Below are 14,322 nucleotides of genomic sequence, written 5' to 3' on the forward strand. Positions count from 1 at the left end.
ACAAATTAGACATATAATATGTAGGTACTCGTTAATTATCTAGCAAGAGGGAAAGAGTAGAGAGAGAGAGAGATGATGATGATGATGATGATGTTAATAATGTCAATTGATGCCATCCCAAGTCAATGTAGCTGCAACAGTAGAAGAGGGGGGACATTAAAGTAACGTCTGTATCATATAAGATAAGACATTTCTATTGAACTGCTAAATCTTTCAGACCAGTGGGAACGGCTATATTTTGAAACTTTCACAACTGGAGAGCTTACATTCGCAATAACTACTTCCACTATTGGAGATTTCCACGATTAGCTTAGCGCTTTCAGACACGGTAAAGTCAGCTTCACTGTTACCAACCAATAACAAAATGATAATCCAGCTATACTTGTAACACTATCTCTTTGCCTGGCAGTCCATCTTCGTAGAGAATCTCATTTATTACCACTAATTAGTTGCCCCGATTTGTTTCTAAGTTTAAAGTTACAGAGAGATAGTCAAATGCTTCCTTCGCAATCAAATTAATTCTGAGAGCGGAAGAGTTGAGAGAAAGCGATTCAGCAGGTGCTAAAAAGAGGACACCGAAATCAACAAATACTTATTTAAAAACCAAACAAACAAAAAAATTTGCACCGGATACACCAGAAATAAAAAATAAAAAGCTAGCTATTTGTAGTTGTTTTTTTTTTCGCCATGTAGGAAAAATCTCCTATGAGTTTCACAATAAGACTGTACCCTCAACTCTAATCGAAATATCTCAGCTTTTATACCGGAATAGTATCTAGGCGGGCATACGATTTTCAACAGGTCTTTAAAATTAACAGAGTAATAACTTGTTTCCCCATTTCAAAATAGTTTTGTGCTAAGTTTTTTTTTTTTATGTGTGTGTACAACTGAAGATTTATTTCAAACATATCCTAGTACAAGTACACATTTTTTTTTTAAATCGCTGTGGCAGACGACAAAACAAGATCCGGTTGAAACACAATGACAATCATATCACGTGATCTCTAGTATCTTGTATTTTGAACAGATGTATTGGTATCAATGTGTGAACGATAGTTAAGTCGTCTGCCCTATCAATATAGTTCAACTGTTTATTTACTTTAAATGTACCCTACATAAACCCCCCTTCGGACTCGAAGACCAGCCTTATTATTGTTTTAATTATTTATTGATAATAAATACTAATAGCTCGTTAATTAATTATACATAAGTTCTGATTAGCTTTAAATTTGATTAACTAATATTAGATGTGGCATGTATGTATAGAAAGAGGCGGCGGGAAGGAGGGTGGATGGGGGGGGGGAAGGGGCACAGGTTTTAAAATGGCAACAACCTGAAAGTGACTCACAATAAACATAAAACACACTTTAAAAAAAACCCACACACAATCCTATAGGAAAACCTGCCGTCACTGTTTCTGTGAATGTGCCGGTAAATCCATAATCACGAATAAAACACACAAGTCAATAAACAGCTGAATGCACGAGTTAGAGCACTAGAACCACAGACCTATATAAATACACCGAAACAAGACAAGGCTCTAATCTCTTTATCAAAATATGCAATGGCTATCTAAGTACGTGTAGTTTAGCAGTTTAAAAAAAAAGGGAAATACTGTGAGATAGTTCTATACAAGTAGATCTACTATTCTATACAATTGAATGAAAAGCGGATTTTCTAGGGAAAAAAAAAAGACTTCTGTATTCAAAACTTAAAATCGTATATCACCAAGTTTCTTCGTTCAAAGTGTGAATTAAATTAGCGTTCTACTTTTGCTGACAGATTGACAACGCTTTAAGCTGAAATAACTTAGACTAGACAGCATAAAAATTAACTTTAAAATAAGAGAATAATTAGACGGCCTTCCAGACCAGTCCAGACATTTATAACTACACACACAAAAATTGTTGAGCCGAGGTATGGTGTCTCCACAGATTGACCTGAACTTACGTATGAAAAAACCAACAACAAGGTCACGGAAGCTTTACTTAAATACTCCCCCCCCCCACACACATTTATACATACACGTGAGAACTATTGCAATTGGTTGATTTGATACAGCACCCCCTTGGTGTAATAAGGTTCTCATTTTGTTTGATTGGCGGATGAAGTCATTCACTGGCTGCAATACCACAGCCTCCTTTTTTTTTTTTTTCAAACCGAGAGCCGGTTTTAAGTTTATGCGAGACTCTACACTGCGACCACTTTTTACAAAAGCTTATAATAAGCCTTATATCAACTCATTCTGTATGTCTGTATGGTAAAAAGTTTGTACACGTTATTTCTCCCACACCCAATCTCGGATTAAGCTGAAATTTTGCATAATTATTTCTTTTACCTGACAACACAAGAATCAATAATAAAAAAAAAGCCAAACAATCAGTTGATTAACTATTGGTAATTAATTTTGTTTGTTTGTTATCTTGAACAAGGGAAAGGACTCGTATTTTTCACCATTCAGATACAGACTGTGTGAGTTGATATAAGCTTTGTAATTATATTGAGAACCCATCTGTTAAAGGAGAGTGTGTGTGTGTGTGTTTCTATGGTGACGGTGGGAAGAGGTTAGCTATGCAGTGTGACTGATGCAATAAAAGCGGCATTGTGGTCAGCTGCCTTGTGTAGGGGAGACTACTCGATATTGCCAGAGGTGCTATCGTAATGAGTTAAAGTTTGCTCAGAATACCATTTGTATTTTATTAAGAAAGTCTACTACATGGATTTCCTTGTATCTCAAGTTAAAATATGTTTGTGTTGTAATAAAAGTTTCTATTTAGTTTTGTTCACAAGGAAGTTATTCAAGTTGTTTTAAGTTTCACACGTTGTGGTGGTTTAAGTTGTCTACCAGCAGTTTGGTGCTACAAGTCAACGACCGTCATCCAATCTTTACCAGAGCACGAAACAACTGTCCATACAACAGTCAGCTACAAACATGTCGTCGTGACCTATTGCTACTTAACTTTTATCCAATTCAAAGTCCGAAAAATAAAAAAAAATAGCCCCAAAATATAGAGATTATTTTTTTCCTTACAAATAGCTTGGACTTTATAATAATAATACAAAAACAATCGCAGATCTTTAAAAGAATTTCCTAAAATTAGGAATATGTTTGGAAAATATTACGCCTGTCTATTAGAAGTAAAACTGAAACCCTGCAGCTCGCCACTACGAATAGGGCATATATACAACAGTTTTAAACTGCTATTTAAACAAAATCGCATGATAATCCGAGTTCTTGTACGGATATACTCATGCACATAATATACACTACACTTCCTTCAATATAGCAATTCGGTATGTTGAAGAATAAATAAAGCTAATAATAAATAAGAAATGAAAATTATATATATGTGCGTGAGCCAAAAACGACAATGGTGCGATTTATATTAAACAGTCATTCTTTGTTTCTATTTCAGTAAGTGTTGTTTGAATATTACCAGCTACTTGGTTTGACTGATAGCGAGGCCACAAAGGAAGACCAAACTGAAAGCCGTAGTCTCTACACTTCAGATATTTTTCATTCACAGATAACTCAAGATGTCTGGTTCTTCAGACACTCTTTAATATTTAATAACAGATTAGCAAAGTTTTTCTCCCAAGGGTGTATTCACAATGGGGGCTCCACTAAGTAAATGTGTTTAATAAAGAAGCATCCACACTGGAATTCTACTTAATACACATTTTTTAAAGGGAGCAATGAATCATACTGGCATTCTACTAAGTACACTTTTAATCGGGGCAATCATACTGGCATTCTACTAAGTACACTTTTAATCGAGGCAATCACACTGGCATTCTACTAAGTACACTTTTAATCGGGACAATCACACTGGCATTCCACTAAGTACACTTTTAATCGGGGCAATCATTCTGGCATTCTACTAAGTACACTTTTAATCGGGGCAATCATACTGGCATTCTACTAAGTGCACTTTTAATCGGGACAATCATACTGGCATTCTACTAAGTACACTTTTAATCGGGACAATCATACTGGCATTCTACTAAGTACACTTTTAATCGGGGCAATCGTACTGGCATTCTACTAAGTACACTTTTAATCGGGGCAATCATACTGTGACTCCACTAAGTACACTTTTAATCGGGGCAATCATACTGGCATTCTACTAAGTACACTTTTAATCGGGGCAATCATACTGGCATTCTACTAAGTACACTTTTAATCGGGGCAATCATTCTGGCATTCTACTAAGTACACTTTTAATCGGGACAATCATACTGGCATTCTACTAAGTACACTTTTAATCGGGGCAATCGTACTGGCATTCTACTAAGTACACTTTTAATCGGGGCAATCATACTGTGACTCCACTAAGTACACTTTTAATCGGGGCAATCATACTGGCATTCTACTAAGTACACTTTTAATCGGGGCAATCATACTGTCATTCCACTAAGTACACTTTATAAGGGAGCATACACACTGAGATTCTACTAAGTATACCTTTTTGTTTGTTCAAATAAACATTCAAACTCGGGCAATCGTACATTCTACTAATTACACTTTCTTTTAGTGGGAATTCATACTGGGATCCTCAAAGTCAACTTAAAAAAAAAAAGGTGGGGGGTCACACTAGGATTCTATTAAGTACACTTTTAAAGGCTGCATACACAATGGGATTCTACTAAGAACACTTTTTTTAAAGGGGCCATTCACACAGAGATTCTACTAAGTACACTTTTTTGTGTTCAATTGAACATTCATACAGTGTGTCAGTGCAGTGTGTCTCATGCGAACACAATTCGAGTGTCCTGTTTTATAATAGTGTCACTTCTTCATCCCGTCACTACCTGGGAGACGAAGAACAGACAAAAGACACAACTACAATATTAGAGTTTCTTAATAATAAATGGATCATTGATAGGCGGAAGTGAATAGATGAGGAAGTCATTACCATAACATCAGTGAAATACGCGAAAGCTTTTGGGGGGAGGGGGCGATCTTCTAAAGCAGAATTACGTGTTGACATCTTAACTTGTCCGAAAGTAGCTGCAGTCAAAGCGTGCAGCATACATACCATAGCCAGCGTACAGCATACATACCATAGACAGAGTACAGCATACATACAACAGCCGGCGTACAGCATACATACCATAGCCAGAGTACAGCATACATACAACAGCCAGCGTACAGCATACATACCATAGCCAGAGTACAGCATACATACCATAGCCAGCGTACAGCATACATACCATAGCCAGCGTACAGCATACATACCATAGCCAGAGTACAGCATACATACAACAGCCAGCGTACAGCATACATACCATAGCCAGCGTACAGTATACATACCATAGCCAGCGTACAGCATACATACCATAGCCAGCGTACAGCATACATACCATAGCCAGCGTACAGCATACATACCATAGCCAGCGTACAGCATACATACCATAGCCAGCGTACAGCATACATATACTAGCCAGCGTACAGCATATATACACTATTCAGCGTACAGCATACATACAACAGTCAGTGTACAGCAACATATAACAGCCAGCGTATGCAAGGCCTTCATTCAACAGCAAGCGTACATCATGAATTCAAAAGCAAGCGTACACCGCCCTTTCCAAAACACTCTACTGAAAATACATACATACAGCCAGCGTACAGCATACACATAATAGCCAGCGTACAGCATACATACACTGGTAAGCGCACAGCATACATACAACAGCCAGCGTGCAGCATGCATACAACAGCCTGTGTACAGCATACATACAACAGTCAGCGTACAGCATACATACAACAGCAAGCGTATGCAAGGCCTTCATTCAACTGCAAGCGTACAGAATGCATTCAACAGCAAGCGTACACCGCACTTTCAAAAACACTCTACTGAAAATACACACCAGGCTTCTTAGGTTGACTTCGGTCCCGGCAGGACATCCAGGTGCATTAACCCATCCCTCAAGTCCATACTTCATTATGCAATATGATGTGAGATTTTCTACAAGAAAAGAAATACCCCCCCCCCCCCCCAAAAAAAATCAAGGCAGTAGAAAAATATAGGGGGGGGGGAGATGTCATTAAAACTTACGGGTACCCTAGAGTTTGAGTGACAATTTTAAAAATCAATTCAACAATTTAAAATGATTTGAAAATTCAATTCGTCCCTTCGTGTATTTCGGTGTAAATCTATGGCAGCCGACTAGCAGATGTGAAGCTAATTCAGAATGTGTGACATTTACTACAGGTTATGATGTACAGAATTCATTGAACACAGGCCGGCGCGTGCATCGAGAACAAAATAAAGAATAGCTAACACCACAGGCAGACGTAATTACAACAGGTGGCTTGTGGGTAATGTAACTGTCAATAACTTCCTGTACCACAATGCCAACTAGAACTTCACACACAAGAGAGCTGGAACGAAATAGGGGAATCATTATCATATATGCAAATGTGTGTGTATGAATAAATGTATCAATCTATCTAAATTGCACCTCTTCTTCTTCTTCTTCTTCATCGTTCTCATTGTTATGTTGGAGTGTTCATATGACTAGACCAATACATGAGATGAACTGCGCAGTGGTTTCCAAATCAGGGAACTCTCCGTATAGTTTTCTTTCTATTGGGGTGTTTTGGGGGCCAGTGTCTTGTACGGGCCTCTTGGTAAAGAGAGCAGTTTTGGAGGACGTGGTCGGCATTCTCTGGTGATACTCCACATGGGCAGATTTCACTGGTTCCAATTTTGAGCTTCCGGTACATGTGTTGTCGCATTCTGTTGTGTCCGGTCCTGAGTCGAAAGATTAGACGTTGGTCTTATAGCTTATAGTAAGCGTCATCTTTCTTGTGATTTGGATGAGAGCTCGTCCATTTCTCATTTATTTCATCTACAATTAATTTCTTCTGGATAGAGTGCAGAGTTTATTTGTGAGTTAGTTCTCCCACTCTTGGCGAGTGTGTCAGCCTTCTCATTTCCTTCTAGTTGTATAGCCTACCTCTAAATAAAGTAATTGGTTATCATAAAAAAAAAAAAGACGCCAAAGATTCATTAAAGAAAAACAAACTATTATTTACGTCGTGTTTTCAACACAAAGAACTAAAGTAAATCACAAAACAAAGAACTAAAGTAAATCCCAAAACAAAGAACTAAAGTACATTCCAAAACAAAGAACTAAAGTAAATCACAAAACAAAGAACTAAAGTAAATCACAAAACAAAGAACTAAAGTAAATCCCAAAACAAAGACCTAAAGTAAATCGCAAAAACAAAGAACTAAAGTAAATCACAACACAAAGAACTAAAGTAAATCACAACACAAAGAACTAAAGTAAATCACAAAACAAAGACCTAAAGTAAATCGCAAAAACAAAGAACTAAAGTAAATCACCAGACAAGAACTAAAGTAAATCACAACACAAAGAACTAAAGTAAATCACAACACAAAGAACTAAAGTAAATCACCATACGACAAAGGGAGGCGATCAATCCTCACAAGACGGACCAAGATTTAGTTAGTTCAATCTTCAAGTTACTATAATCTACTATTTATGTACAACTTCATATTTTATGCTACATTGTTTCACCACTTTCGAACTCAACGTGTACGTAAAATGTGAAAATTATATATATATATCGCTCTATCAATCTATCTAGACTACACATTAGTTAGGGTTGAGACAGTGTCGCCCACAGAGCAGTTCCCCATCTCCACGCAGCTGGTGTGACCAAACGGACGGCAAATATCCGACGCAGGTTATGCCAGGATGTAACACTGGGTGCTGCGAGCTGCTTAAATAGCACGTGCTTCTGATTTTTTTCCCCCCTCCAAAGCCTCTTCCATGTTTGAGTATAGCCTCAAAGGAGGCGGAGATACAGATTCAGAGTTTCCCCTTCTCCGTGGTGGGTAGCTAGCCGGCGCCTTCGACATAGAGGAGGTCACGAGCTAGCCAAGGCTAACAAGTTTGATGCTTTCTGGTTCAGGCGCCCAGTTGCTCCCCTTTGCCCCATCTCCCGTTAAAACAGTTTCGCTGGACTCAGTATCTGAGCCACGCATGAAAGTCAGGGGAGGGGGTTGTCAGAAGCTACGTATGACGCATGCCAATGGAAGCATTGAATGCGGACCGTGACACATCAACAGGGCCGGATTTAGACTTGATAAGACCCTGATTTTTTAGATGAGGGGCCCCCTTGTAATCAACTTAAGCAAGGGCGGACTGGGTGCCAAATCGGCCCGGGCTTTTCAATATAATCAGGCCCATAAATTGCATATCATCTGATGGCTATTCTATTGTTGGCCAACCTGTCCTCAAAATCATTGTTAAGTTTGAGTATCGATAACTGTACGTATGCATACATTGAGCTCTATTATATTTTTATAAGAAACGGTATGTTGCTTTTTAATCGCCAAGTGTGTAGGTCCTAAAAGGAGGACAGATGTAAACCGCGAAAAGAGAATCTAAATTGACCAGCCGCGGACAATGGTTATGTCTGCGCTGAATGTTGCAAAATATCTAGGTCGCAGCTGCTGCTGCGTAGCCACGTGAAATACTGAACTCCTATTTAATCTTTGGACTCAAGACAAGTCTTAATGCATAAACTTAAAAGTTCAGTGAGAAATAGGCTTGTAGGATACATTTTTCTGTCATACTTGATATTGATTGAATAGCAGAAAGAGAAAATCTGTCTAGAGCAGGGGTTCTCAACCTGTGGGTCGCGACCCCTTTGGGGGTCGATTGACGATTTCCCAGGGGTCGCCAAAGACCATCGAAAAATGAATTGCTATTGTCTGTTCTTCTATTGCTGTGTGTGTGTGCTGGGGGGGGGGGGTCGCGGCAGAGTTGTGGGGGGTGTAAAAAGGGGTCGCCGAGCCTAAAAGGTTGAGAACCGCTGGTCTAGAGGTTGATCTACTTAAGCAAGAGCTAGGGATTAAAATATAAGAAAATCAAAACCCAATAAAAAAAAAAAAAAGAAAAGAAAACAAGAACCTTAATAGTATTTTAGTTTACCCAGACCATACTAGTCTATAGTTTACCAAAACCCAGACTGTATCAGTGTATAAATGAACCACTAAAAAGAGCAAGGCTCACTAAAATTGAGAGTAGTGCTTACTGGAGATTTTCATCAAAAATGTTACCGCAGAAATCTGCTCCTTTTTTTTTTTTTACAGTATTATAACTTTTAAGATACACTTTGCATTCTTGAATCAACATATTACAGTAACATATGAAAGGAAAAGTCATAGGGAGAAATATGGGCTCTGTATAATGAACCCTCTAAAAGTGAATACAATCAGACCAGGAAGACTGGAAGAGAGTTATAAATAGATTGTCAAGGATGGTAAATTGAAAGAACACTGTTGATAACTTATCACCTTAAGAGGAGAAGTTTTCTTTGTATTAACTGATTCACTACTGGTAGTTAATTACCTGTTTGTCCAGATGTTGTTAGCTACTCCACTGTCTAATACTTCCTGTGCATTGATATTTTTTTTAGACATTTTTGTTTCTACAGTACTATAAAGTGCAGAGAAATTAGTGTAGAGCTTTTTTTAAAATACATAGATCACCCACAATTCCAATATTCTGTACACCAAATACACTACAAAAAAAACTTGCTATTTATAGTTATGAACCCTAGATGAAAATCTCCACTAGATCACCAAAATATGATATCTATATAGCACTATATAGAGGAGGCAGAAGATGTGGGCTGTCTATGGTCACATTCTCTACAGCTGAGCCTCAGCCTCATCACATCAGAATATGTGGTAACTAAATACATGTGTGACAAGTGATTGTTTTAAAAAAATGCAATAGGCCAGTAAAACAGTACAATAAGAGAAATGTAACAGTACAGTGAGAGAAATGTAACAGTTTAGAGAGAGAGAGAGAGAAATGTAACAGTACAGTGAGAGAAATGTAACAGTTTAGAGAGAGAGAGAGAGAAATGTAACCGTTCAGAGAAAGAGAAATGTAACAGTACAGTCAGAGAAGTGTAACAGTTCAGAGAGAGAAATGTAACAGTACAGTCAGAGAAGTGTAACAATTCAGAGAGAGAAATGTAACAGTACAGTCAGAGAAGTGTAACAGTTCAGAGAGAGAAATGTAACAGTACAGTCAGAGAAGTGTAACAGTTCAGAGAGAGAAATGTAACAGTACAGTAGGAAAGTGTAGAACAAAGTAAGGAGAGTAACTCTACAGTGGAGATTGGTAACAATTTAGTAATGTAAATATTAGAATATCCATAATCAAAAGTGTCACAAGCTGAACAGTGACCTAACTTTGAGCCAAAAATCAATAGCAACCAAAATGATTTTGTTCACTAGGAAAAAAACAACAGAAATCAAACAGTGGATAACATTCAGGAATACTAAACCCCATGCTAAAAATATTTTGAATAATATAGTACAAACAAAATTAATAAATGTCTCACTCGAGTGGCAATGCAGACAAAAAAGTATTTTAAAATATATAATTTTATTTTTTTAAAAAAGATAAAAGTGCATAAATAAAATCAATAAATCATCTGACCCAAAAACTTAGTTGACAGCTGCAGAGGGAATAAGCCATCAATAGAACTGCTAAGGATAACAATAAAAAATATGTGGTTATACTTTAAATCTAAGAAAACTGAAACAACTATAGTAGTCATTATACTAAGATGATAATGAAAATGAAACTAACTCAACACCTTGAAGCAACATTCTCAGATTTGTAAAACAACGTTCCTGCTTATTTTGATGAAAAATGAAAACATGAGAGACACGTAAAAGAAATTAACCTCAAAACAAATAAAGTGTCCAGGCTTGTGACATCGAAGATAGATTACCCAAAGCATAATAAAGTAAACAAACTGTTGCCAGTATTGAAAAAAAACAAACATAACTCAACACGTGGAAATAAGCTAAATCTTAAAATCTCTTAAATTTACAAGTCAAGATATGTTACAAAAACTAAAAGGCCCACTACCTAACTGAAATCAATGACCTACCTAACTGCATTAGCCCTAGAACAAAAGTTAGACTATTAGCTGATGATTGTATAGTGTAGTAAAGATCAATTAGAAATTACACTAGATGTATTCAAACCATTTATAATTTAAACAAAATCAACCAAACAAGGTATTACCAAAAGTAATTTCTACAGATCAATAAATAATGTTAAGCTAAAATATTCTATATTTCTATATATATATTATATATAATTATATGTCTTTTAACTTAAGACCAATACTACAATATAATATATGCGTAATGCATCCTTATTTTAGGATCCCCTAACTAAACATAAACTAGAACAAACCAAATAAAAGTGAGGATGATAGTTCCAAATCTAGAAGAGTACTAGGTAACTAGGTCTAGATTTGAATCTACTAATACAGAATCTAGTAGTGGTACTCATTTCCTAGATGTTTTAGGTAGATATAATATCTAGTTTCTAGTAAAAATAAATGCTAGCATATAATATTTTACATATATATATATATATATATATATTTATCATATCATCTGTCTGTGCATTTTACGCCTTGAGAGACAATCTTTTCCCTTTGCAACTTCTTGTATGACTAAAGAGGCCAATCCTTGATACACAGCTGCGATCGCAGGTTGGGCATATGTGATCACCAGGCGCCGTTGCATTTTCACCCTTCTTTCTGCTTCTGTTGTGTATGGCATCTACAATCAGAGAACCTTCCTTTATGCTCTCTCTCTCCATGTGGATCTATCCAGTGCTACTTTTTCCCAGTTGCTTGTGTCGATTTTGAAGAGCTTCATGTCACGTTTGCATACATCCGTATAATGTAAAAGTGGGTGATCATCTCATATGATCAAGTAAACCAGGGTAGTAAAGCCTACTTGGTAGTACTAATAGAATCTATATCTATATAATGTATATATAGTCTGTCACGAGTTCTTCTTGTTGATGTATGTGCTAGAATGTGCTATAGATGCTCTTGTTGAAGATAGTGCTAATTCGTTGATGGCGCTGAGAATAGATGCTCTTGTTGAAGATAGTGCTAATTCGTTGATGGCGCTGAGAAGTGCTAAATTTGTAGACTCTTTCTTGAGATGTAAGATGTAACAAGAAGTTACTGTGACATGTCGGGGATTCTATAGATGTATATCACTAGATCTAAATAGTATCTTAGAGATTGAATAAGTGAAGATCCTTTTAAATCAAATACAGAACTTTAATTCAAAAACTAGGAATCACTGCAACGTACAGTATTTACAATGGTAAACTGTATCAGATAAAATATTCAAATTTACTACAAGATTTAAAACAAATACAAGACTGATCGCTACTAATTCTAACTCAAAACTATTGTACGTCTTATCTCTACCAGATTTTCATTCCAGACTGACTTTTTCTTTATTCTCGCTCCCGCGTGTTCAAATGACCTTTAGTATGGCACTTTGGCTTAACCAATGAAATCACTTCCCACAACTAATCAATTAATTTTCTATCAAGTGTCAAGCGTGTTATTTGAGTTATAGGCAGGTGTCTGCTTATGCCATAAGAAATTCCGAGGTTGACCTTAACCTAGACTTGGGTTTATTTCAAATTATTTAATATATTTTAAATTAATACCTGACTATTTCAAATTGATACACATGGCATAGTCAATATAGATTAAATAGATACAATTAAATGTAATGCTGGTAAGCCTTTGTCGGATCTAGACCTAGATTTATATTAATTTACATGATCTTTGACTATTCCAGACTAGCTATATACTAGTATAACTAGATTTTACTAGATTTAGATAAATATAACTAATAACTAGATCTTGAGGGGTATATTCTATATTATTCAATCATTATTATATTATCTAGTCATATCTAGTCTTAAGTACTGGTATAAAATTAAATGATCTAGTAATCTAGTCTTTGTTTTAAAATTTATTATTATCTTGATCTCGTGTATTAATCTATGGACTTGAAGACAAACCTTATTATTATTGTTATTATCTAGATCTAGTAGACTTAGTAGACCTATAATTTATAATCATCATTCTATATCTGTATCTGATCTACATTTAAAGATTTTCACTAAAATTTATATACTTACTTATAATAATTATATTTATATAAATCTAGGTAATCTATGATCTAGATCTAATATTTAATAAATAATAATACTATTAAAAATATAGATCTAATGACCATTAAATTCATTATAACATATTATATACTGACAATACTGTATAAAAAAAGTGTATTTGCATAGATTAGATCTAGATTAATCTAGATCTAAAATATATATTCTATTATTTATAATCTAAATTTTTTAACAAACTTTTAATTTAATCTTATCTAGATTTAACTTAAGTCTCTAAGTCCTATAAGTAGATATGATATAGAAGATAATATTATATATATATATATATATATAATTCTTTAAATTTAAATTATTATATAGAAACTAAGATAGTTATTCTAGTAGTTAATGTAGATAGATAGAGATAGACTGATAGTGATAGATCTAGCTATACTATTCATAAATTTAGCTTTATTCACATGTGTTGAGTTATGTTTGTTTTTTTTCAATACTGGCAACAGTTTGTTTACTTTACTTTATTATGCTTTGGCCACTTTGGGTAATCTATCTTCGATGTCACAACCCACTATTACTATAGACTATTATGACTATAATATAATTATAGACTATAGATCAAGAATTCTGGAATCTTTTTTATAGTATCTACTTGGACTTGAGTCATTTTCAGTAGTATATAATAATATAATCATAATATAATATATAATGTATTAGTATAGAGTAATAGAGTATAGTATAGTATATATAGATTTATATAGAATCTAGATTTAATTTAGACTACATTATCATTCATTATGAAGGATGATTATGAGACATCATCATATGACATATGATTATTTAAATTATTAAATACTATTTTTAAATTATTATTATCATTTATTAATTAAAATTATTTATATTATGAATTATGATTTATAGAAGAGATCTAGATCTAGATTAGATCTGGATTAATTCGTCTTATATTCGATGGACTGCTTTATTTATATCTTGTACTTTACCTTCCAATGCTAGATGTAGATCTAAGTTTAAAATTATTCCTTCACTGACAATGAATTAGTTTGAATAAGTCTATAATTCTATAAGTTGAATAGCCTCAATAGGAAATCTTTCCCTGCAGTATTACACAAGTTCATTCCCTTGTGAAGGGGAGGGTTTATTGTTTAAAAGAAAATATGTACAGTTATTCGTATATATCCTTATGTTTGTTAAGAGTAATGAACAAAAACTATAATTTATTCAGTTTTTTATTTTATTTAGGTCTATTTTTTAAGTGTTTATGTTCATACTTTAAAA

General features: G+C 35.0%; 1 protein-coding gene across 2 annotated transcripts in view; it reads right to left on the reverse strand.

Annotated features, from left to right (window-relative positions):
- The window catches only part of LOC106072969 (UDP-glucose 6-dehydrogenase-like), a 58,166-nt gene extending 44,007 nt beyond the window's left edge, over positions 1–14,159 (reverse strand). Inside the window, exon 1 of one of the 2 annotated variants that reach the window (XM_056037909.1) lies at positions 14,028–14,159. The gene's annotated coding sequence lies outside the window, so the exon portion shown is untranslated. Of the gene's footprint in view, positions 1–1,382; positions 1,530–14,027 lie in introns of those variants that run through there. The other variant, XM_056037907.1, reaches the window with a different exon arrangement.
- Positions 14,160–14,322: the final 163 nt, after the last annotated feature.

Source organism: Biomphalaria glabrata, chromosome 8 (genome assembly GCF_947242115.1).
Source record: "Biomphalaria glabrata chromosome 8, xgBioGlab47.1, whole genome shotgun sequence".
Taxonomy (NCBI): domain Eukaryota; kingdom Metazoa; phylum Mollusca; class Gastropoda; family Planorbidae; genus Biomphalaria; species Biomphalaria glabrata.